At 43.1% G+C, this 27,075-nt stretch overlaps 1 long non-coding RNA gene across 1 annotated transcript in view; it reads right to left on the bottom strand.

Moving 5' to 3' along the window:
- LOC139364127 (uncharacterized) overlaps positions 1-27,075 on the bottom strand; it is a 101,165-nt gene that overhangs the window by 48,924 nt on the left and 25,166 nt on the right. The window contains exon 4 of the long non-coding RNA XR_011625420.1: positions 17,536-17,670. This is a non-coding gene — a long non-coding RNA (uncharacterized lncRNA). The remainder of the gene's footprint in view (positions 1-17,535; positions 17,671-27,075) is intronic.

Raw genomic sequence — 27,075 nt, forward strand, 5'->3', positions numbered from 1 at the left:
ATTAACGCTCTGGTTTTCAACCTGCATTCTCTGTGGAACCCCAGGACCTCTGAGAAGTACTTCAGAGGGCTACTGGGGGTCGAAGACTAGTGGTCAGGGCTTCAGTCCACACTACCACTTCAACTGGAACAACATTTTTCTACCTAAAATTTTGGGCTTCCACTTACAAGATTTGTTGAACTGCTCAGCAGATTAAAAGTAAAGGCCAGATCTACTTCTGCTTCCAGCAAGATGGAGTAGATGTTCTTTTCTCTATTCCTCCTCCTATGTACAACTAGAAGCCCTCGATATTATATTCAAAATAAATATAAGAAGACTCTTGCAAGGTGGATAGAAAGCAGGTAGGCTAGGGACCTTAAGACTCAAAGAACTGCATAATGATGAGTTCCTTGGATTTTCTTTGTGCATGACACATCCTAGACTTAGAGCTAAAGAAGCCAACACCCTAGAAACTCCAACTGGTGCAGATAAGAAAAGTTCCAAATAAAGCCTACTCTCTCTAGCCAAAGGACAAGTAAAGGGGCAGCCTAGTGAGACAGAAAACATTCAAGTGATAACTGCTTCACTCTAGAAAAACATCACGGCCCCACTGTCTCCCATGCCAGCGAAGGTCAAGTGGGGAGCCTGACTTCTATCCCACTTGGCAGTAAGGAGGCATTCCATCCCACTGAGGTGGTGTTAGGGGAGGCCTAGTGGAGAGTCAAGATTTTTACCATGGCTCAGCAGTAACAAGGTCACCCACACCTCATTATCAGTGGAGGCTGCTGGAGCTCCCATTCCTACCCAGCACAATGACGAATCCCTTTTCACATATCAATGAGGACTGTGTGGAGAACCTGGACTCCTACACCTTGCAAGGACAAAGCAGTAGTCTCCCCGCTGTTCAATCCCCACCCAGCTAAAGCAATGTTAAAAAAAAAAAAAAAAAAAAAAAAAACCAGCTAAACCAGATGGTTCAAGATAAGACTCAGAGTCTCATAATGTAATGAAAAATATCCAGATGTAAATTTAAAAATCACCCATCATATCAAGAAGGGAGATCTCAAACTGAATGAAAAAAACACAATAGATTTCAACACTGAAATGACAGAGATTGAAAGTTATCTCACAAAGAATTTAAAGCAGTCATCGTAAAAAATGCTTCAATAACAGTTATGAACATGCTTGAAACGAATGACAAAATAGAAAGCCTCAGTCAAGAAATAAAAGATATAAACATGAAACCAATAGAAATGTTAGAATTAAAAAGTACAATAACCAAAATTAAAAACTCAGTGATTGGGCTCAACAGCAGAATGGAGGGAAGAGAGGAAGGAATCCGTGAACTGGAAGATAGAATAATAGAAATCACCCAATCAGAAAATCGAAGAGAAAATACACACACACACACACACACACACACATGCACACACACACACACACACATTTTCAGAGACCTGTGAGACTATAGCAAAATATATTTGAATTCCTGTCATCAGAATTCCAGAAGGAGAAGTGAGAGCAGGACTGACAAAGTACTAGAAGAAATAATGGCTGAAAATTTCCTAAATTTTAGAGAACCTCAAACAGGATAAAGCCAATGAAATCTATGACAAGACTTTTGGAAACTAAGGACAAGGAAAAAATCTTGAAAGCATTCAGAGAAAAATGACGCCTTACTTACAGAAGAAAAACTAAATGACAGTGGATTTCTCATCAGAAACCATAAAAGCCAGAAGAAACAGCACAATATTTTTCAAGTGCTGGGGGAAAAGAAGTGTCAATCCAGAATCCTACACTCAGCAAAACTGTCCTTCGAAAATGAAGGATATTCACAGAAATCAAGATGTTCACAGATAAAGAAAACTGAGAAAATTTGTTTACAACACACCTACCCTAAAAGAATAACTAAAGAAATTTCTCTGAACAGAAAGGAAACTATTGAAGAAGAAAACTCGGAATATCAGGATGAAATAAAGAACACATTAAGCACAAATATGAGTGAAAACAATAGACTTTCCTTTTGTTATTTAGTTTTATAATTTATGTTTGATGGTTGAAGCAACAGGTATAACACTGTCCAATGTGGTTTTGAATGGATAAGAGATATAAAGGGATATGAAGTTTTCCACACTTCATCTGGATGGTAAGCTGATCATACCAGTAGACTGTAAAAAGTTATGAATATATAATATAATACCTAGAATAACCACTAAAATCCTATACAAATAGATATGCTTAAGAACACTGTAGAAAAATCAAAATAAAATCCTCAAAAATGTTCAAGTAACTCATAGGAAGGCAAAATAACAAACAGAAGCAGAAAACAAACAAGAAACAAAAAATGAAATATCAACTTAAACTCTGACATATCAGTAGTCAAATTAAATGTAAATAGTTTAAATATACCAATTAGAAGACAGAGACTGGCAGAATAGATTACAAAGTACGACCCAACTAAACACTGCTACAACACACTCACTTAAAATATAATGACTGATATAGTTCAGATCTGTGTCCCCACCCAAATTTCATGTTCGATTGTAATCCCCATTGTTGGAGGTGGGGCCTGGTGGGAAGTGATTGGATCATGGGGGTGGATTCTTCATGAATGGTTTAGCACCATCCCTTTGGTGCTGTTCTTATGACAGAGCTCGCACAAGATCTGGTTGTTTAAAAGTGTGTAGCACCTCCCTTGTCCCAGCTTGGTCTTGCTCTTGCCATGTAAGACGCCTGCTCCCACTTTGCCTTCCACCATGAGTAAAAGCTCCCTGAGGCCTCCCCAGAAGCAGATGATGCCATGCTTCCTGTAGAGCCTGTGGAACCGTGAGCCAATTAAACCTCTTTTCTTTATAAATTACCCAGTCTCAGGTATTTCTTTATAGCAGTGGGAGAACAAACTAATACAATGACAAAAGCAAGCTGACAGTTTTTTAACAAATGAAATATATATATATATATACATATATATATTCAAAAGCAAGCAAGAGTGGCTATATCAATAATCAGATAAAGTAGACTTTGGAGTAAATAAAACCCACCAGAGACAGAGACAGACATTATGTAATGATACAATCATTGGCCGGGCGCAATGGCTCACGCCTGTAATCCCAATACTTTGGACAGCGGATCACCTGAGGTCAGAAGTTCGAGACCAGACTGGCCAACATGACAAAACCCTGTCTCTACTAAAAACACAAAAATTAGCCAGGCGTGGGTGGCACATGCCTGTAATCCTAGATACTTGGGAGGCTGAGGCAGGAAAATTGCTTGAACCCAAGAGGCAGAGGTTGCAGTGAGCCGAGATTGTACCACTGCACTCCAGCCTGGGCTACAGAGCAAGACTCCACCTCAAAAAATAAAAAGAATAGTGGACATGGCTAGCATTTAAAACATCTAAAAAATTAAGTTTGCACATAGAACTGTTGTGTCAAAGCATTAATTGAAGCCGGGCATGGTGGCTCAGGTCTGTAATCCCAGCACTTTGGGAGGCCAAGCACTTTGGGAGGCCAAGGTGGGTGGATCACGAGGTCAGGAGTTCAAGACCAGTCTGACCAACATGGTAAAACCCCATCTCTACTAAAAATACAAAAATTAGCCGAGCATGGTGGCGGGTGCCTGTAATCCCAGCTACTCAGGAGGCTGAGGCAGGAGAATCGCTTGAACCTGGGAGGCGGAGGTTGCAGTGAGCCGAGATTGTGTCATTGCACTCCAGCCTGAGCGACAGAGTGAAATTTCTTCTCAAAAAAAAAAAAAAAAAAAAAAAAAGAGTCAATCTACCAAGACCTAACAATACTAAATGTGAATTCACCAAATAAAAAGATACAAAATATGTGAAACAGAAATTATCAATAAAATCTGAGACTTAACTATCCTTCTGTCAACAATTTACAGAATGGCCAGACAGAAAACCAGCAAGGATATAGAAGAAGTCATCACCATTAACAATGGATTCTCATCAACATTTCTAGAACACCTCACCCAATAACAGCAGAATACACATTGTTTTCAAGTGCCCACAGAATATAAATCAAGATAGACTGTATCCTAGGCCATAAAACAACTCTCAAATGTATCACAATAGAAGTCACACCGAGTATTTTCACCAACCAAAATGGAATCAAACTAGAAATCACTGACAGAAAGATAACAGAAAAATTTCCAAACACTTGGAAACTAAAAAACATGCTTTCAAATAATCCACAGATCAAAGAGAAGCTTTAAAAATACATAGGGCTGAATTAAAATGAAAATAGAACATATAAAAATCTGTGGGACACAGCTAAAATGATGAGGAGAAAATTTATAACACTAAGTACATACATTACAACAAAAGGAAAAGTCTGAAGTCAATAATCTAAGCTCCCACCTAAGAGTCTCAAAAAGGATGAGTAAAATAAAATCAAAGCAAGTAGAAGAAAGACAATAATAAAAATAAGAGCAAAACTGATGACATTGAAAACAGGAAAACAATCGTGAAATCCACAAAATAAACATTTGGTTCTTTGAAAAAATCAACACAAGTGGCTAATTTCTAGAAAAAAAGTTTACAAATAAAAAAAAAGAGAGAAGACACAAATTATCAATATCAGAAAAAAAGCAGGTGATACAATGGCAGACCCTGCAGACACCCAGAAACCTAATAAGAGAATACTACAACAAATCTACACACATAAATTTGACAACTTAGATGAAATGAACTAAATCCTTAAAAATCACAAACTGCCACAGTTCACCTAATGCAAAATAGATCATTAAAATAGTCCTACAACTATAACTACAACCTATAATTATTCAAGGAAAGTGAATGACTTTTCTTTAATTCACAGAAACAACTCTCCAGGCCCAAATGGTTTCACAGGTGAATTCTACCAGATATTTAAAGAAGAATTGACACCAATTCTACATAATCTATACCAGAAAATAGAAGAGAAAGGAACACTCCCAATTCTTTTATGAAGCTAGTATTACCCTCATACCAAACCCAGACAAAGATGCAGTTCATTATCTCTCATGAATCTAGATGCAAAGATCCTTAACAAAATATTAGCAAATAGAATTCAGCAATATATGAAATAAATAATATACCATGACCAAATGGGGTTTATTCCAGAGATGCCCACTGGTTCAATATTTGAAACTTAATGTAATCAACCATATTAACAGGGGAAATAAGAAAAATCACACGATCATATCAATTGATGCAAAAAAAAAAGCATTTGTTCACATTCAGCAACAATTCACAATAAATATTCTCAGAAAGAGAATAGGAATAGAGGACTAGCTTTCTCAACTTGATAAAAAGCATCTACCAGATACCTTCAGGTAACATTATACTTAACAGTGAACAACTGAAAGCTTTCCTTCTAAGACTAAAAACAGGCAAGGATGTCCATTCTCACCACTCTTATTCAACACAGTGCTGGAAGTGTTAGCAAGGTTATAAGACAAGAAAGGGAACTAAAAGGCATACAAATCAGAAAATAAAAACTGTCTCTATGTGCAGATAGAGCATGACTGTCTACAAAGAAAATTTCAAGGCTGCTACAAAAATACAAACTACAAGCAAACAACCTCCTAGAACTAACCAGTGATGTTCTATCACAAGGTAAAAGACAAATATGTAAAAGTCAGTTGTATTTCTATATACTAGCAATGAACACATGGAAGCCAACATAAAAAATACAATATCATTTATAATTGTCTAAAAAAGAAATACTTTGGACATAAATCCAATATATACATATAGGAGTTGTATGCTGAAGACTGTACAATAGCTAATGAAAGAAATCAAAGGCCTAAATAGACGGAGAGACATACTGGGTTTTTGGACAGGAAAACTCAACATAGTAAAAATGTCATTTTTTCCAAAACGATATACAGTTTAGCACAATTGTTATCAAAATCCCAGCAAGATTTTTTGTATAAATGAACAAGAGTATTCTAAAATGTACATGGAAAGGCAAAGAACTAAAATAGCTAAAAACAATTTCAAAAAGGAAGTATAAAGTGCAAGAAATCAGTGTACCAGATTTCAAGATTCATATAGCCACTCTAATAAGGACTGTGTAGTAATGGCAGAGTAATCGACACATAAATCAATAGAAGAGAAGAGAGAAACCAGGAATAGACCCACACGAATAAGCCCGATCAATTTTTGTATGAGAACAATTCAATGGAGTATGGATAGTTTTTTCAACAAATGGTGCTGGAGCAGTTGTACAGCATTCAGAGCCAAAAAAAAAAAAACAAAAACCTTGACCTAAGTCTTATGCTTGACAATTATGTAAAAATGAATTCAAAATGGAAAATGCAAAACTCTAAAGCTTTTAGAAAAAAATAAAATAAAATGTTTGGGATCTAAGACTAGGCAAACAGTTAGACTCAACACCCAAAGCGTAATCCATAAAAAGAAAATTGATAAATTGAACTTCATCAAAATTAAATTTGTTTTCTTTTCCAAGGAAAAAAAAAATCTTCCCTGTTAGAAGAATGAAAAGATAAGTTACCAAATGGGAGAAAATATTTGCTAACCACATATTCAACAAAGGATTAGTCTCTAAAACATATAAAGAACTCTCACAAGTCAGCAATAGAAGACAAATAATGCAATATAAAAATGAACAAAATGAATGAAGAGGCATTTCGCCAAAGAGCATATATACATCACAAGTAAGCACATGAAAAGATGTTCAACACCATTAGTCATCAGGGTAATGAAAATTAAAATCATAATGAAATATCACTACACACCTATCAGAATGGCTAAAATAAAGAGTAGTGACAACAACAAATGCTGGTGAGGCTGCAGAGGAACCGGACAACTCATACGTTGCTGGTGGGAGTGTAAAATGGTAGAGCCACTATGGAAAACAATTTGGCAGTTTCTTTAAAAACGAAATATACATCTACCACATGCTCCAGCAATTACACTCCTGGGCATTTATCCCAAAGAAATGAAGACACATTCACGCAAAAGTCCCTGCACAAATGTTTACAGTAGCTCTATTTGTATTCACCAAAACTAGAAACAGCCCAGAGGTCCATCAGTGGTGAACAGTTAAACAAACAATTATACATCCACACCATGAAATACTATGTAGCAATAAAAAGGAATGAAGTATTGATACACGCAACAACTTGAATGAATCCCCAGAGAATTATGCTGAGTGAAAGAAGGCAATCACAGAGGTTCTATACTGTGTGATTCCATTTATATAGCATTCTTGAAATAGCAAAATACTTCAAGTGGAGAACAGATTCATGGTTTCTAGGGGTCAGGGATGGGGTGGAGGGTGAGGGAAACATAGAGGTGTTTACAACAGGGCAAGATAAGTGATCTTCATGGTGATGGACACATTTTGTATCTTGACTGTATTTTTTTTTTTTTTTTTTTGACATGGAGTCTCACTGTGTCACCCAGGCTGGAGTGTGGTGGAGTGATCTTGGTTCACTGCAACCTCCACCTCCTGGGTTCAAGCAATTCTCCTGCCTCAGCCTCCCTAGTAGCTGGGACCACAGGTGTGCACCACCATGCTCAGCTAAGTTTTGTATTTTTTAGTGGAGATGGGGGTTTCACCATGTTGGCCGGGCTGGCCTCAAACTCCTGACCCAAGTGATCTGCCCATCTTGGCCTCCCAAAGTGCTGGGATTACAGGCATGACCTACCACCACTCCTGGCCTGTATTTTGACTGTATTGATAGCAATATCATAGTTGTTATACTGTAGTTCTGCAAGATGATACCATTGGAGAAAAAATAGGTGAAGGGTACATGGGATCTCTCTGTATTATTTCCTACAATTGCATGTGAATCTACAATTATCTGGAACTAAGAGGCTTAAGGGTATTTTTTTGTTTTTTGGTTTTTTTTCTTTTTAAGTCCAGGTCATAGATCTCATCAATCCTTTCAATTCACGTATGAGGAAACTCAGGCCTGGAGCGATAAAGAGGAGTTTGCTCAGGAGCCTGGCCAGGGCCACTGTGCCTCACCATAAGGCCTCATCTTGGTCCCTCTTTCCTTTCAGGACTCACACTACTGCTAGTTTACATTTGTTTATTCGGAAGGGCTTTATTCTAGCCCTACTGTGAGGGTTACAGAGAAACAGAATACATGACCCCTGCCCTCAGAGAGCTTAGAGTCTCCTTGGGGAGATGCAACACGCTGTGGCCAAGTCAGTGAGAGACATAATCAGCATGACAAGCAGAGACAGGGCTCCGCAGAGGAGAAACTTAAGTGAAGCGTTGAAATGGCGTAGAATGTAGACAGGAAGCAACGGGGAGACAGAGCACCCTAGTAAAGCCTAAGCACTAGTGAGAGGCAGCAGGGGAAGCTGGCTGCAGTAAATGGAGTGTCAGTATAGGGGGAGCAATGAGAGATAGGACGGGAATGGAAGGTACAGGCCAGGTTGTCAGGGGCCCTGAATGCCAAGGCAAGGAGTTCAGCCTTGACCTTGCAAGGGCCTGAGAGCCCTTTTAGCACCACCACCAGCAGCAGCAGCCACCCCAGAGCATGTGCCAGTCTCCACATAGAAGCGGTTCACACCTCCATTCACAGTTTCATTCTTGAGCCAATTGCCCAGTCCCCACTTTTCTTTTGAAACTGTCTCTTTTGAACCTTCTTGACTACGCGGTTTGCTACCTATTTTCTTGTCAGATCTTCACCTTGATTCCCAGTTGTAGTACTCATGGGCCAGGGGGAAAGTGATTCACATGTAATCAGAAATAAAATCACTAGTGTACAATCCATCCTCGGCTTCTAAGAGGAAATGGTTCTTGTTTGCTGAGTCAGCTTCCAGACTCTGCTTTTAGAGGGTCTAGATAATGGGTGAGGCAAAGAGAAGTTGGTAAGAAGCCCAAAGAGGCTAAGTTGCTCTACAAATCTGATAGATCTAAATGTGGAGACAATAACGAGACAAGATGCCCCTGCGAACCAGGGCCCTAGAGACTGGCAACACCTTTCATTGTAATGGGGAAGCCAGAAGGGAGACCCGGGGTAGAATGAATAACCACAGTTAGGGGTCTCTGAGTTTGTGGTGCTGTTGGGCGGTCTGAGCAAAGATGTTCAGAGCTCAGGTGGACATGATGGGTGAGGGGGTGAAGAGGCAGTTTTGAGACTCTTCCCACCCAGGTGACCTCTGCAACAATGGAGGCAGAATGAGAAAGGTCGTGGCTGACCACAAAAACCTCTTTGCTCTCTGTGGAGGGAGAAAGAATTTTCATATCCTGGCCCCATTCCCTTCAGGCAACCCCACCTCCTCCCACAGCTCTTCTAGCCCCCAGGAGAGTCAGGCCTCCACTAAGGCTAAATAGAAGGATCCAAATCTCCAACAACAACTGCGCTTCACTCAAGAGCTGGGTACTTTCCTACTCTCTCCTGCTGCTCTCTGTTTACATAGCACCTTAGCCTTGATTCTTCTGGTTCCTTTCCTCCTTCTCCCTTGAACCTTTTCTTCCTCCTGTTTTTCACTCTTTCTTCTCTGCCATCTTTGTCTTCCCCCCACACCTCTTTTCTCTTCCCATTCGTTTTCTCACCAATCTTTCTTTCTCTCTTCTCTTTCTTTCCCCATCTCTTCCTTTTCTCTTTTCCTCCTTGTCTTTCTGTCTCTTTATTCTCATCTTCTCTTCATCTTTCTGTCTCTGTTCCTGCCTCCTTCTCTTATGCTCTCTCCCAAGGCACACACAAACTCACATGAATTTTTAAGAGGCCGAAAACTCAGGGAGACTCACAGAAAGGGCTCCAGCCGACTAGCATCAGCAGGCCTCCTTGGTCACCATCAGTGGGTGATGTATTACGGAAATACATTAAGGGGCTGTCCCATTGACAGCAAGCTACCGTAATATGTCAGGGTACCAGCCCTGAGATGATGAACATCCCCATAGATCAGGACACCATCACTCTGATTACATTCCAGCGCTGCATGTCACAGTGCTGCGGGGGCGTGATGGACGGTGGGGATCCATCACCATGCCGATGGCCCATTCCCAGCACAGCACTCATATTGAGGCTATGATTTAGGGGCAGAGCCCGTACTCCTTCCAAGATGCAAGCACAGCAAAAGTGGACTCTTTCCTTTCTACGAAAGGCAGAAATTTAAGGAGAGAAACACTTGTAGAGTATAACTTCAAGGTCAATGGCTTGGAAATCAGAAAGACCTAGGATCAAATCCCAACTCCTCTACTAAAAAGCTGAGTGACCTTGGGGCAAATTTTCCTCCCCTTGTGAGGCCATTGTTTTATATGTAGATGAGGATAATACTACCCTCCTAGGATTAAAGTGAGCTCCAAATAATATAATGCATGTAAAACATGTAGCACAGGATGAGGCTCAGGCTCCCGGGACCATGACTCTTGATTTGTTCAGCATGCACACAGTGAGAGATGCAAACTCCAGCCTCCACCAGGCTGTCCAAGGAAGACAAGGATGATGCAGGAGGTCTCTCTCCTTTACCTTCACCTCTCTCCTTCCCTCCTTAATGGCTCCAAGGCCAGTGGAGGAGGTCCTGACGACACTATCTCAAGTCAGTCACACAGCCTGTCTTGCAGGCAGCCTGTCCATCAGTCCATCTTTCCATTCATTCTTCATTCAGTCAATGAGTGCTGAGCATTCACCAGAAGCCAGACCCGGCTCTAGGCACTGGCGACACAGAAGTGGACAAAACAGATGAAGACCCCTGCTGTCACATGTGAGCATCATTACTGCATCCTTCCACTGGTCAATCCATCTGTCCATGGGCAGTAGCCCAGCCTGAGAACCCTGCGATCCCATCCCTGACCCAGACAAACTATGAGATGGCTGTGACTTTTAACTGTGAGGTTAAAAGAGAATCACATCCTGTTAGCTCTTGAAGGGAGCATAGCCATTTTCTCATCTGATCCCAAGGAACTGGAGCCTATGGGCAGATGGTGAGTTGCCTAAAGTCACGCAAGAAGCATGAGGTAGAGTCAAGGCTGGAACTCAACATGGTCCCAGAACTTTAAAGCTTAACTTTAGATCCTAATGAACACCCAGTACAACACTTTCTTTTACAGGTCAAGGAGTCACACAGTTCCTGCCCTTAGGAAAATCCAACTTCCTTGAATAGGGAAGACACAGATGCATGAAAGATTAGACCTACATCCTGTTCATGTAAGTGGTCTCATTTCATTCTCACATAGCCTTGAGAGTCAATCATTATGATCCCATTTCACAGGAGAGGGGACTGAGGGTATGAAGGTAAATAACAGATCATATTAACTCTGGCTCTCCTCACTACCTACAGAAGAGCAGAAAATTGAGATTCAGCACACATACATATGCACACACACACACACACACACACACACACACAGAGAGAGATTTGATTATGTTTTTTTAAAGCTTAACAATCCTTTGCAAGCACATTCCCATGGTATTAAATATTATTTGAATATATGCTTTAAAAATGTTTTCTACAACATAAATATACTCTATTTTATCAATCCTCATTTGTTACATATTTAATTATTATTTCCAATATTTAGGTCTGATAAATAATGCTGTCATGAACATCCTGATCTCATTGCCCCTGTTTTCTTACTATGGGTTCCTAGAAGTAGGACAATGGAGTCCAAAAATATGAAAACTGTTTAAATTCTTCCAGACAGGTTGTGCCAATTTATGTTTCAATATCATCACCCAGTTGCTAACACGTATCATCATCATCATTATCACCAATCTTAACAATTGGACAAGTGAAAATGGGATTTTATTATTGTTCTATTTTGCATTTCTTTGGCTAATGGTAAAATTAAACATTTTCTCATATGTTAGCCATCTGTATGTCTTATTTTGTGAATGTTCTCTGCCAGTTTTTTTTTTGCTGGGATGTTAGTCTTTTTTTTCTTTAGACTTTGTTAGAACTCTTTGTATCTTAAGGCTATTAGCCTTTCACCATGCCTGTTGCAAACATTTTTCCCAATTTGTCATTTACCTTTTTATTTTTGTAGTTTCTTTTTAAAATATATACATTTAGAGCTCTGTGTAGGTAATTCTACTGACAATTTCCTTTGTGATTTCTCCAATTGCTCTTAAGTTAGATAGGTATTACCCACTTTAAGATCATTTAAATATTCACTTAAATTTTCATATTTTGCTATGTGGTTTTTTAATACTTAATGCTATAATTTGCTTGGAATTTGCTTGAGAAAAAGGTTAAGATCTAAAAAGATTGGCTTCCAAGTAGTCAATTTTCTCAACAGCATTTGTTAATCCAACACTTTCCCATGGATTTGCAATGCTTCTTTTTATTTCATTTTGCTCTCGTATCTATAGTAAGAGGTCAATTATGTGCCACTGATGCTGACTTGTTCTTGAGCCAGTACCTTGCTGGACAGTTGCTGTAGCTTTAAAATATATTCTAATCTATGTTAAAGGAAATCCTGTCTTTTGTGTTCTTTCAAAAATGTCTGAGCTATTTTTAACTTGTCATTCTTCCAGATTAATTGTAAAGTTGTTCTGATAAATTATGAAAAGTTTCCATTGAGGTTTTGCTAGACTTACATATTAATTCAGGAAAAACTACCATCTTTTGTTGTTCCTTTTCCCCAACCAAGAACCTGTCATATTTCTCCACTTATACAGGTCTTCTCTTACACAAAACTCATAAAGTTTTGTCACTTTCTTTATGAAAGCTTTACACATTTCTCACTGAGAATTGTTCATGGGTAGATTATGTTTTTGTTTGCTTTTCTCTTCACACTAGTTATTGTGGGTCCATAAGAAAGTGATTGATTTTTGTGTATTTATCTTGTGTATCAGAGAGGAGAATATATTCACTAGCAATGTTCCAAGTGATAATTCACAAGAAAATTGGTCAAAGAGAGGTTGGGTGCAATGGCTCACACATGTAATTCCAGCACTTTGGGAAGCTGAGGCTGGTGGATCACCTGAGGTCAGGAGTTTGAGACCAGCCTGGCCAATATGCTGAAACCCCATATCTACAAAAAAACAAAAATTAGCCAGGTGTGGTGGAGGGCACCTGTAATCCCAGCTACTTGGGAGGCTGAGGCAGCAGAATCGCTTGAACCTGGGAGGTGGAGGTTGCAGTGAGCCAAAATCGTTTCACTGCACTCCAGCCTGGGTGACAAGAGTGAAAATCTGTCTCCAAAACAAAACAAAAAACAAAAATTGGTCAAAGAGAGACAGAAAGAGAAAGAAAAGCTATAGTCCCCAAGGGTTCAGTCCTTTCCTCAGTGTGGGTGGGGAGACAACCAAAAGGTCACAAGGATGTCTGATGGGATTCAGGGCAGTGGGGTCCACCAGTGAAGGAGAAAATATGGGTGGGAGGGGAGATGGCAGCAATGGAAGAACCACCTGAACAGAGAAGTGACCGCATATTAGCCTCTGCCCTGAGTGTGTAGTTTTGGAGAGAGAAAAGAACATCTAGAGAGAATTTCTGGAAATCTTTCTATGTCGTGGGATATGTAAAACCTCCGGATATGACAAGCCTTTTTAAGAAAGCCTGCCCTAAAAGTTCACATGAACCTTCCAGGTTTCTGGAGTCCAACTTAGGTTTCCTTTTAGTACAACTCTGTGCTGAGACTAAACCATATGGGACCCTGAGATTTTTAGGGTTACTATTTATTTGGTCACGATACCAAGCTAAGGGTTTTTCTACTGATTCATCTTGTTTTCTGCATATGTGATTATATAACCTAAAACCAATAATAGTTCTCTCTTATTTTCAGTAGTTAAGGTCCTTTTTTCCCCTTACTTGATGAAATTTTGCATTGACTAGAATTTTCAGGAAAATGTTTAAAAAGAGATTGTTGGTAGAAGATATCTTTGTCTTATTCCTATTTTAAAATAGGTTTTCTTTATCAGGTTAGACAAATACCTTCTATCTCAAGTTTTTTGAGAGAGGGGTGTGTGTGTGTGTGTGACGTTGTTTTCTTAAGAATGGTCATGTCGGCCGGGCGCGGTGGCTCAAGCCTGTAATCCCAGCACTTTGGGAGGCCGAGACGGGCGGATCACAAGGTCAGGAGATCGAGACCATCCTGTTAACACGGTGAAACCCCGTCTCTACTAAAAAATACAAAAACCTAGCCGGGCGAGGTGGCGGGCGTCTGTAGTCCCAGCTACTCGGGAGGCTGAGGCAGGAGAATGGCGTGAACCCGGGAGGCGGAGCTTGCAGTGAGCTGAGATCCGGCCACTGCACTCCAGTCTGGGCGACAAAGCGAGACTCTGTCTCAACAAAAAAAAAAAAAAAAAAAAGAATGGTCATGTCAGTGGGAAGACAGAGAGAGGCATTACTATGACAACTGCTGCCATCACCACCTATGACACTGCTTGTTAGGGAGAGAGCCTGTGAGAGGTTCTGATCCATGTGGAGATGGTGCACATGGCAATGCACAGCCACCGGAGGCCGAGGAGAAAGGAGACCCCAGGCAGCCGCTCCTTTTCCTCTCTGCAGATGCGGAAACAGCCATCTGGAAAGGCAGTTTATTGTGTAATTAACCCTGTAAATTTGGTCCTCCAGGGCATTCGGGTTCTGAGGAATCCAGGTATTTATCCCAAGTATTTTTGGCAAAAAAAATTAGCCAAAGCTCTAGAGAGAATTGAGACACTGACATTGGCCTTTCTTATTCTTTATATTCCTCTGTTTTCTCTTCTTCTGGTCCCCTTTTTTCTCTTCCCTCTCTTCCTTTTCCTCTTTCCTCTTTCTTTTTCTTCCCCTCTTCTCTCCCCTCCAGCCTCCCTTTAACTCCATCTCTTCTCTAACCATTTGCTTTTCTTTCTTCTTTTTTAACTTTTATCTTTCTTTACCATTCCTTACCATTCTCTACTACCTTTGTCCTCCTTTCTCTCCCCTCTCTCCTTCTCTTCTACCTTTTCCTTCCTTCTCTTTTTCCACTCACAGTTCATTGTTGCTCCCTCTCACTTCCCTATAAGAAAAATCAATTAAAAAGGAGGGAAAGAAAAAAATTTTTTGCTTGTGCTTCACCCACACAACGAGCAAAGTCCATGTTTCTTGTTAAAGTTAGAGGGAAATTTGCTGAGAGTGGCTGTCCCCTCACACATCAGATGCAACTGACACAAAGACAGATAGTCATAGGCAAAAGGACCAGAGGCAGGTGCTTCCACAGCCTCCTGCACATAAACCTTGCCCTCCCAAGCCCACAACCCTCCTCTTTGTCCTGCTCCCATGCTTACCTCCCCCCAACACACACACACGTACACACACATGCATGCACACACAGGCATGCACACACATGCACATGCATATATGCACACACATGCATATATGCACACACATGCACGCACACACATGCACACACACGTGCATGCATGCACACACAGACCTGGCCTGGCTGCCTATCCAGAGCTGCTGAACATGCACGGGACTTCACTCCTGCCCCTCCTGCCATACTAGGCCTCTGCTCCTCTCCTCTTTATGTTCACAAATCCCCCACAACCTCCCAAGCTGAGTTCAACTCACACCTCTTCTAGGAACCCTTCCTTGGCCACCTCATCTATCAGTACCCTCCTTTCTCTAAGCTCCTAAAGAGCAATGGGATTCCAGCACTGCGGGGCACCTAAAACTCACCTAGCCCAGCATTTTCCCAACCAGAACATATCTGGGACTTTGGAAAGCCATATAATAAGCAGTATCTATTAACATTTAATAGTAAGAACAAATAAAACTGGATCCTCTGTGACTGAGAAACCATGTAGGACACCCCTTTCCATTGCCCCTCAACGAGAGTGTGACAAGTTTCTCAAAGTCAGGAATCTTGACTCAGCATTCTTTGTGTTCCTTGATGCCCACCATCAGCTGAGCACATAGTAAGCATTCAACAAGGGCTTGAATGAATGAATAAATGAGAGTGTATAAACAAGTGATTCAGAGAGTGAGTGAATATGTGAATGACCGCAGGAACAAATCCTTAAGCTGTCGTTTTAATAATTGAGACTGGGTAAGAAATGCCAAGGAAACATTTTTAGTAATGCTTCCCTTCTTAATGATGGAGAAATAAAAAATGAAGCCAAGGACACAGGCTAAGTTGGGTGGTGCCACAGTGGAAAGCAAAGAGCGCTGGCCTTACAGCCCAAAGACCTGGTTCCATCCCACATGTGCATCTCACATGGCATCACAGTGTCCCCTGCTGTGCCTCCCTCTCAGATTTGTGTGAGGCCAAATGAGATCATGGTTAAGAGAGCATTGGGCATACTCTGAACACATAGCACATACACATTGTTGTATTTAATCTTTGAATGAGGTCAAAGGAAGTCAATAGCGGGCCAGGCTTGCATCTGCACGTATGTAGGGACCAGGGCCATCTTGGCTGGCACAGCAGCCCTCTCTTAACACTGGGGCCACCACGCAAGCCTTGGCTGCTTCGAATCTCAGACGCTCAAGAAAAAGAGACATGTAAGAGCCCCAGAGTGCATAAGCTGATGAGGAAGCGGACCCTCAGACGGGATGCAGGCGGGACAGGCTGTTTACCCTCAGGGTACCACCCACAGTGGAAATGCCCGGTGCCCACCTGGGCCCAGCCCTCTGCTCTCTCCCACACCCTCTTTGGACGCGTGGAACTTTCAGCACCTGCATTTTGCTGAAGCATACACTTACACACTCTTCTGAAAGAGCAATGGGCAGAGGAAATGGAAAATCTGGGGCCTGATTCACACTTACCAATACTCAGAAAGTCCCCAAAACAGCCTCCACAATGGGGACCCGCCCGCCTGCCCAGCTGTCCCCAGTGCCTCGTGATGGATGTTCCCACTTGCTCATAAGTGGCGCCACGTGGAAGGTGCAGCCGTGTGGAACCCTGCAGGGACAGCCTGCTTTGCCTCAGTCATGAAGCTCCTAGGTCAGTAGAGCTGTGGACCCCAAATGTCAGCTAGACCAGAGGTTTTTAAGTACTTTGTAAGCAATAGAAATCTTAGTTTGATTAGAAGCCCTTATGAACCCCAGTCATTAGAAGAGATGTAAGGAGAGCTGCCGCTGATTATAGTAGGGGCTGAATCCCTACTCCACCAGTCCCACACATATGCTTGGATCATGTGCATCACGCCTTGAAGGCTCCCGAAACAGTTCTACAAATTGCTAGGACAGAGTCAAAAACAGGCCTCTTTTTAACAGTGGGTAAACTGAGCCCCAAAGAGAAGACAATTCACGGCCAAGATCAAGCTGCATGTTGATGGTAAAAGTAGAGCTGGAATCCCGGCTGGCCCTTGCCCCAAGACCTGTGCAGAGGTAGGACTATGCTTATGAGAATTAACTTCTGAGTCAGGGTGAGGTGATGAAGAAATGCCAACAGGTGTTATTGGATAGCCTAAGTGGACAATATGGTCTTGCCCCAAAGCCTTGCTACATTTGTAAGAGGGTCTTGGTAGCCTGAGTTACTCCTGGAATCAATTAATCAAGAGGAGCCCTAGCATGCGAGCCAGAGACCCATGTTCTAGCTTTCACCCTGCCTCCCACCTGCCGGAGACTGGGCCAGTGACTGTTTCACTGGAGTTTGACTCATGATCTCCGGGATCCCTTCCAACTTCAACACTCCACATCCAGGTAATGAGGTGAAGCGTTCTCACCTACGGATAGTACAAGGATTCCTCTAGGGAGGAAATGGTCTCTATCTGGAGAGAGATCTTCAAGAGAAGATGGGGAGGTGTGGAGGCATGTGATGCGTGCTGCAGCCAAGGCCGTGGGGCAAAGGCCAACCTCCTCTGTAGGAAACAAGGAAAGAAATGGGGAAATGGGAGAAAGAATCAGAGAAGGCAGGGACTGGGGAGTAGCAAGATGGTGCAAAGCTGTAGCTGCCTGGAGCAAAAGGCCATAGAGAAGAACCCAGCAGTGGAGTGGCCAGAAGGGCATTTTAAGAATGGGAACACCTCATGTTCAACTTGAAGTTGTTTGCATTGCAGTGATGTAAATCCTTCCTTCATCCCCACCCCCGCCCCACCCCGTATCTTCAAATAAATCTGCCTCACCCACGAATGCTTTGCGCCAGCAGATTGTTATGTGGAAAATGAGAAGCGGCTGAGCTTCCCATCTGGGGCCGTGAGGTGTGGGATGAAGATAGTAAGTGTGAAAGCAAGAGTCTGAGGCAGCCAGAGCCAATTGAATGTGTAGCTTCTGGAGAGGCTCAGAAATCTTGGGGTCCTTGGATCTCCATGGAGGAGGAATTTGGGGATCTGAGCCAATCTTACCTGGATCTCAAGGGACAGGGAAGACCCCTTGTGACTTATAAGATGAAATATTTATGTTGTCCAACCATGAACTGTGGTATGTGAAAACTCAGAGAAACAGGAGGCAGTGGTCGTGAAATTTTAGTGCATCTAAACAGGACATTGGAAACTTGTTAAAGGTGAGAGTTCGTAGGTCCCATGCCATAAATTCTGATGCAATGGGACTTGGACAAACACTGAGATGAAGTGGTGACATGCACCCAGCCTTTGAAGAGCCTGAAATGCCGCTGGCTGCTTTAGTAACAGGATTCACCTGCAGGCCTCTGGCCACTGCCTATTCCTGTTGGTCAAGAGCACACAGTCCCAGCACAGAGCAACCAATTCTTGCTGTGAGCCGCCATCTTTGCCTTAGGATCTGAGTTTCTGACAACCATGGTCATTGGCTCAGCAGTCCTTTTCTGCCAATGCTAGCCCTTAGGGAACACTGCACCTTCTGGGTGGAAAATATCTCTGACTTGAGCTCTAAAGCCTGTGGTGTGTGCCTGAGAGCACGTTCCCTGCCCCGCATCCCAGCATATCTCCAGGACCTGACTTCTTTCCTCCCTGGACCCATGATTTTACCCATTTGTCCCCACCCCAGGTGGCCCCCTGTACATGACCTGGGCCAGCGTGCCGTATATCCCCTCATGTAGCACTTCCCTTGGACTTAGTTTAGATGGGAGAAAATAAGGCAAATAGTGTTAGAAGACAGAGAGAAAGATTTCCCCAAGATAGCCAATCACAGTAGGGGATGCTGAGCCGGATGATGACAAAGAGTCAAGAGGCACCACTGGGAGGTCAGCCCAATGAGTAGAAGAGAGTGCCACGGGCTGGGGGATTTCTGAGAAGGGCTCAGAAACCTGGAGGGGGTGGCGGGAGAAATCAGAGTTTCATTCATTCATTTATTCATTCATGCTACAGACATGTGCTGAACACTTCTACATAGGGATAGGTGCATAAATGAGCCCAACCCTTTTTCTTAAGAAGTGCACCCCTAGGAGGGGGTGGAATTGGTCCTTGAAAGGTGACAAGATTCTGAGCAGTAGAAAGGAGGTAGAAAGGCATTTTAGGCAGACAGAACAACGTGAGCTAAAGTGCAGAGGCCAAAGGCAGGCTCAAGAGCCGAGGAGTTGACCAACCTGAGTAAAACAGAAATATATAGAAATACATGGTCATTTGACAGACCTTTCCTGTGCTCTGCGCTGGATCTGGTCTAGGTGCTGGGGATATGAAGGTGAATACGGAAATATCTGCCCTCAATCACTGAAGCCTTTATTGTCATTCCAGGAGGAGGTGTGCAAGAGCCACGAGCAGGCAACTCCCCTCACAAAGCATTGCAGGCAGTAAGTGTGGGTACAGAGGTGACCCAGCCAGCCTCATTTCCAAGCAGAGGGACGGGAGGCAAGGTCTGAGCTATTAGTAAGACAGCTGGCGGGGTTGGCTCCAGCTGCCTGACATTAGATGAAATTTAGTTTGGGGAGATAACCTTTGGGTGCCGTAATTAAGTCCCTGGGCTCTGCCTGGGAGGCCACAGCCTTAATGAAAACAGCCTGAGAAAAACAGATAGCACGGTTGGTGCTCTTGAAGACATTCTAGTGTAAATGTGCAAACCGACAGCACCTACAAACACACAGGGTGGGGTGCAATCCCAAAACATGCCTCTTTCCCTTGCAAAATGACCCTGGTCAGACCAGGCTATGGGGAAACCTCACCACTGATTTATGCAATGAAGGCGTCCTGGGTCAGGGCTGGGGAATGGTGGAGGGTTTTATTACTTTTTGTTTTTGTTGCTTTTTCTTTTTCATGTTTTTTTGTTGTTATTGTTCTTGATAAGGTCTGAAAAGTCAAGGCAGCTCTTGGTGGTGATGTTTGGAGCTGCAAAGGTGCCCGGGGTCACTGAAGAACAACTCATGGTTGGGTAAGGAGCCCTGGAGGAAAGTGCCCCGGCCTGGGAGTCAGAGGATGTCTGTCCCAGCTCTGCTGAAAGCTCTGTGACCTTGGGTAAATGAATTTCTTCCTCTCTCTGGGCCTGCTTTTCAGTCAGCCTCTGGCCCCTCCACACTGGGCCAGAGCCCATAACTCTAAGAATAAGCAATTATTACATTAACAACATAGAGGTCAAGGGAGACGGGCAAGAGCCGAGGCTTTAGATGAAGCAGGAGCTTTCAGAAGCAGATTCTGGCCTTTGGCCAACATAACTGGAGGTTGTTGGAAAATGGGGTGCTGACAAAAGAAAATTCTAGGCCAGGAATGGTGACTCACTCCTGTAATCTCGGCACTGTGGGAGGTTGAGGCAGGAGGATTGGTTGAAGTCAGGAGTTTGAAACCAGCCTGGGCAACACATTGAGAGCCGGTCTCTATCGAAAAAAAAAAGAAGAAAGGAAGAAAGAAGAGAGAGATAGAGGGAGAGAGAGAGAGGAAGGAAGGAAAGAAAAGAAAGATAAAGAAAGAAAGAAAGAAAGAAAGAAAGAAAGAAAGAAAGAAAGAAAGAAAGAAAGAAAGAAAGAAAGAAAGAAAGAAAGAAAGAAAGAAAGAAAGAAAAGGAAGGAAGGAAGGAAGGAAGGAAGGAAGGAAGGAAGGAAGGAAGGAAGGAAGGAAGGAAGGAGGCATAAAGGTTTTTCTTTGAAAACAAACCATACGATGATGATGTGAGGTGTGCATTTCATTCTGCTTTGGGTAAGACTTGGTTTCTAGTTCCCATTAGCATGACCTGAGGCTGGAATAACACCCTCTGTGTGTACTGACCACTCTGCTTAGCACCTCCTAAGGACCCAGGAGACAGTATTGGAAACCAGAGCAGGACAAATGGCCCAGCTTTTCTTCAATTCAGGAAGAAAGGAGAGAGAGGGAAACCCCAGAACTTTCTCTCCTCCCATGTGCTGGTAGATGATTAAAAACAATATCATTTTCGTGTTCCCACAGTCATTTCAGAGCTAGAAGAACAGAGTCTCCCACCAAGCTCACTCTCTGGTATTTACCAAGCTCCCCGACCTGGCTTTGCAGCCCCCTCCCCAAGTCCACTCTGTAAGTCATATTTTTCTCAAGACAAAATGTTTCCAAAGTCTGGACAAGGGACAGGAATACTTGCTTTTTAGGTCTCCTGTTTTGTTCCTCTCCATTGCCTTGTTTCATGTCCTCGACGGAGCCTGAAACCTTGATCTCCTGGTCCAAGGGGATCTGCGTGGTGGCCAAGCCTGGCAGTGCCCCACTGTCCACCTGCATCCTGAGTTAAGCCATGCCTTCAGAAGTGGCTTATCACAAGGTATCTTCCCATGGTGAACGTAGAGCTCTGGTCCAGGGCTCCAGAATCAGGTGGGTGGGAACCCAACTGGCCACGAGGGCAGCATCTGATTCTGTGGAAGAAGGGAGCTCCTCTGTGAGAGCCGTTCCTCTTCCCTTGGGAGAAGAGAGCTGGTCTGGACCCAAAGGAGCACGTCCCAGATGGCGGCTGGAAAGCAGTTCAAGTAGGTGTCTTTGAACTCAAAAATATATTTAAAGATGATCATGTAGGTGAAACTAGCAGGCACTGAAAACATGTTTGAAAGAAAGAGCGGGAATGATCAAGAATGGGAGAAGAGGGAGGGAAGATGGCAGAAAGGTGGGAAGACAGGCAAGCAGGAAGGGAGAGAGAGAGAGAGAAAGGGAGGAAGAAAGTCAGGAAGTCAGGAGGGAGGGAAGGAGGGAAGGAAGGAAGGAAGGAAGGAAGGAAGGAAGGAAGGAAGGAAGGAAGGAAGGAAGGAAGGAAGTTACTTCACTTCTTGAAGGCTCAGTTTTTCATCATCTGTGAGGTAGGAATAACATCCCTTACATCAGGCTGGTTGTGAGAATTAGAAGACATAACTCCTGTGAAAACCCCAATACAAAGCTGGTGTTCCAAAAATGTCACAGAGGTGAAGTAACTGCTCAGTGAGGCACAGCTTCCAAATGACTGAGCTAAGGCTGGAACCCAGGGGACTCTGACTCTAAAATTAGTAATTTCCATACCAAAGTGCCACACCCCAACCTTCTTGGACCTGAGGTCGCTGAGTCTAACACTTAGTCACGTGGTGTCTTCAGACAACATGGTGACTCCCACCCAGGGGTGCTCAGAATCCCCGCCCCCCAAGCCCCAAATAACAACCCAGGGAGAGACTAGTTCATGCTGGAATTCACCAGAGGAAATAACAGAAATGTCTCCCCATGGAAATAGACAGCAACCTGCTGAGAAATTGACATAGGGGGCGGCTGGGAAAGGGTGGTGAGCCCCAGGTTTCTTTCCAGGTTGATGCCACCTAACAACCTCAGGCTGCAGAACTACCATGAGTCACTGCCTTCAGTGCCTCTCAGCCCTATCACCTCTCCCACACCCCAATATTACACAGGTTCTCATATGTTTTTCCGTTAAACCATCTCAGTTCCAGACCAGGAATTCCTTAGGCCTCCCTCATATCTTCAGCCAGGACCTGGTAAGAAGGCCCGATGGGCACTAGGGCCACCCATGTCAGGCAGGGAGGTAGGCAGCCCAGAGCCCAGTGCTGGGGGAGACTAGGAGGTCACTTTAGCATCTCCCCATCCCTCTGCAGTTCTAGTTAATCTATGCGTTATGTAACAATCAAGGTAGAAATTAATATAATCAGCATAATTTCCTGGACACACAGTTTTAGCTTCTTTAAATACCTGTGGTTCAGACAATAAGAGATCCTTCCCTTTCACCAGAGAGATCAGAATGACCTGGAAGCTTTCTGGGGTGGGGACAAGAGTATGTCTGCTGAGAGCATCTGTGCTCCAGGCACTGGGTGAAGTTTTATAGAGCCATTCAGTCTTCGAGACTACCCCCAGGAGAAGTAGGACATTGTCTCTTTCAGGTAAAGAAACTGAAATTCCAAGAGTATAAATAACCAAAGGCACACTAGATTCCAACTTAAGGCTGCTTACAGTCAAACCCAGGCAGTGTTCCATTACTTTCTTTCTGTTTCTAGAGTCCGCCAAACAGGAACCAGCCTTTTCCTTCAACACCCAAGAGCATGGTGGTTCTAAAATCTCCAGGATCTAAAGCCTTCTGCAAGTAATGCACCAAATTAAAGATGGAAATTGAACACTATTGGATTGGTTGTCAAGATCCTCATTGGTGAGTATGCACTTAAATATTAAAGTCAATAATCAGCGCTGAAGAAAGTTTAAATATTTTATTAAAATTTATCAAAACTGATATGCCAGTTAGCAACTGAGCATCAGTCCAGGCCCGCGTCACGCACACTGCAAGATTCAAATGAAGCCTAAGATGTTTTTAATGGCCTAAGTGGGAAGATAAGATATTACAGGAAACAGCAGAGAACAATGTTTGACAGTTTTTAATCAAATATAAAGAAGCTTGGCTCCACCACTGTATGACATTGAGCAACTGTTTTAATCTTATTGTGGCTTCATTGTCTCATCTGTAAAATGGGAACAGTGATAGTATCTTCTTACAGAATTACTATGAGAATTGCATAAGGCGATCACTGTTCAGCTCAGTGCCAGCTGAACAAGCTCTCAGTAAGTGCTGGTTCGTATCGTTGTCGTGGTAGTCAGGAGGTTGGGAACTAATATTTATTACAGAGCTCCTCCTTTGTATCTATGGCCATTCAAGACACCTTCAAATTCTCAATTCAGTTAGTTCTTTGTCATTCGCCTCATTTCCTAGAAGAGAAAGCTGAGGTTTGGGGACTCATCACACAATTATTCACTAGTAAAGTGAAGATTGGGAGCTAGGTATATTTGATATCAAGACAGATAAGACCAGGTCAAATCAAACAAACAGGTAGGTTTTTAGCATTGTTAGGACCCTAAGGTCTCTAGGAAGCTCTGGACCAGGCTGTCCAGTAGGAGATTCTGCAATGGTGGAAATGCCTGCATCCACATTGGCCAACACAGTAGAGCACTTGAAATGTAGCTAGTGTGCCTGAGAAACTGAATTTTTAATTTTATGAAATTTTAGTTAATTTAAATTTAAATAGCCACATGTAACTAATGGCTGACATATTGGACAGTACAGGGCTAGACTACCGTTGGCACCCTGTTTAACCATGAAATCTGAGCCCCTCCCCGTCAGTTCCAGTGTTTCATTAGTGGTAACTCACTTGTCTGGGTCCCCTGGCCCTGTACTCCCAACTGATATCCCATGTCAGTCTCTGTCTCCCTCCACTTTTGCTTTGGGGACACTTTCTGCCCACCTCACCCAGCTCCTCCTAGGTCTGGTCCTCGACTTCTCTCTGTTTGACCCTGTGCTCTGGCTTCCTATTGCATCTGCTGAAAACTCCCCAAACCAGGGCCAGGACCCCCGGCTTCTTCACCCTTATCTCAATACCCACCCTTCTACCAAGAATAATCCACCAGGCACAGGTCCTGGTGCCCTGGAGGTGTGTGTTTGGGTTGGGGGTGGGGTGGAGTGGCAACAAAGGAACAATATGTTCCAAACTGACACAAGCAAGACATTCCAGGTATTTACTTGTTTCCATATGAGAAACACAAAGAGAATAAGTGAAGACCCCTGCTTCAAGGAGCTTCCATAGTCAGTGGGGAGCATAAGGCAAACTGAAAATGCAAGAGAGCAACGACCTTGCGGCACAACATGAAGACACATCACAGCTAGACAGGCCGAGTGTGCATTCAAACCAGAAGTGCTCTGGGCTTCAGAGAAGAGAGGCCTCTATGGGCTGGATTCATCAGGGTGCTCCTGGGAGAAGGCAGAGGGGTCCCCTCCCAATCCAGGCTCCGTCCCTCTCCACCCTGCTCTGGCTGGGAGGCTGACCTATAAGGGCCGCGGGGGGGGCTTCTTGTCCTCCCTCTCCGAGTTGGGTTTGGCCACAGTTGATGGGCAGCAGGGGATGCGCAGCAAGAGGAAAGAGTAGGGTTTGCACTCCTCTTGCTTCTACTCTGCCTAGCTGAGGGTGAGCAATGAACAGTTTCCTCCAGCGAAGGCCATGACTCCCACCAGGCAGTCCTCACTTACAGCTGTGGGCCTTCTGTGGTTTCAGTAAAAGCTCCCTCGTCTCACCTTTTCCAACCTAGGGACAGTAGCAGCTCCCCACTGTAGTTGTCCCAGGGTGCTACAACAGCTCATGTTGCTCTTGTTGTGCCCTGGCCATTTCCTTATAAAGCATCCCTCCTTAACTCTCTTCCAACCCCTTTCTGATGCATCAGCTGTTTCTTGCCAGGACACTGACTGATACAGGGTCTACACTGTGTCTTAAAGGATGAGCAGGATTGATACAGGCAGAGGAGCAGAGAAAACCTGAACAACAGACACGAGGCTGCAGGAGCAGTGGCTGAAGACAGAAGCCTTGCTCAGGAGGGCCAGCACAGTGGGGCTGGGGAGGGGCTTTGTTAGGTGGGGATCTGGGCTGAAGCTGGGACCAGGCTGTGGAGGCCTTGATCACCCAGTTGATAATTGTGAAAGTTGGAAACTAAGGAACCCACGTCAAGCTGGGATGGTGCACTGTTTCAGGGCCATGGGTTACTAGGAGCCCTTGAAAGTTTAAAGCTTCTATAGTACTAGCTGTGGCTATCATGTAGGCAACTCATTTTTAAATCACATGACACCATTGGAGTATAAATAAAAACTGCACTTGAATAGAATTCCACTCTGGCTTCCATGACAATCAAATGAGAATATCATTAATATTCGAGTACATCTCTTCTGTAGCCAGTGGCCTATGGAGAACTATTAATAAATACATACTCTGTCTGTTAGACAGGAACATTCAAATCCCACCTCTTAGTACCCTATTGGCTAAGCAAATGCAAGGACATACTACATATACATAAGTGCAGACACATCACAGTATCTCTGTACTTGTCAGTTTTCCCCCTGCATAATTCAGATCTTCTCAATTTTGGGAAAAAGCGATTTCTAATACATATTTTACACCAGATGCCATTTGAACAGAGTACGGCATGCCTGAAATGTGATATGCAATGAAATTGGGGCTATTCCTTGGCAATACTTGATGACTCCTGGGAAAGCATATTGACCTCTGCTGCCTTTATAGCCAAGAGAATGTGGGCGCTTGGCTGGCATTTGCAAAGTCAGAGCTGTCAGAGCGGCTGTTGCTCCCTTAGCTGAAGCGATGCATAATTCTTTAATAGAATTATGCATTTATACATATAGAACTATGCTAATATCTTAAAAGATAGGTGAAAAAAATCTGACTATATTCTCCAAATTAAAAAAAAAGAGACTGCTTTGACTAAAATTTTGCCAAGATACCATAATAATGAAAAGATTTTTGCATCATTTACATCATCTGCCTCCACCTGTTGATTTGCTGAGTATCAGGATGGCAGTACTTTGAGCTCCAGCAGATTTTTTTAAAAGAAGGATTTTATATTTGCTTACCTTTTTTCATGAATAATTGATAACACTGATTACCTAAATAGGCCTAAGATTTCAGGGTTAAATACAACTGCTGACTTGATGGCATTTTTTTCCACCATCCTAATTAATTCATGTGGATGAAAAGTCCGCTGTGAAGAATGCACAGGAGGTGAAAACGAAAGATTCCAGGGATCCATTGGAAGCACTACCAATTAACTTACTGCTCTGTGAAAATCATTAACATGTGAAACTGACAAAATGAAAAGCATCCATACATTTGCTAACAGAGTATACAATGACACAGCATGTCTCCAAGTTTTTCCGTAGAATGTTATCTGTTAATTTTATTTTTGACAATCCCTGCCCCTGTATCTTCAGCATAACATTTTTTCTCCAAATTAAAACCAATTAAAAACTATTTAAGGAACACTCTGTGACAACAACGTGTAACAGAATTAACACCACTCGCTGTGGAAACATGGCAGCAGAAGCTGCGAAACTGATTGGTGATTTTGCTAATGCCCAATCACAACGGAGACATTTTAAGTTTACTTCTAATTTTCAAATAT

The sequence above is a fragment of the Macaca nemestrina genome, chromosome 7 (genome assembly GCF_043159975.1).
Source record: "Macaca nemestrina isolate mMacNem1 chromosome 7, mMacNem.hap1, whole genome shotgun sequence".
In the NCBI taxonomy this organism is placed as follows: domain Eukaryota; kingdom Metazoa; phylum Chordata; class Mammalia; order Primates; family Cercopithecidae; genus Macaca; species Macaca nemestrina.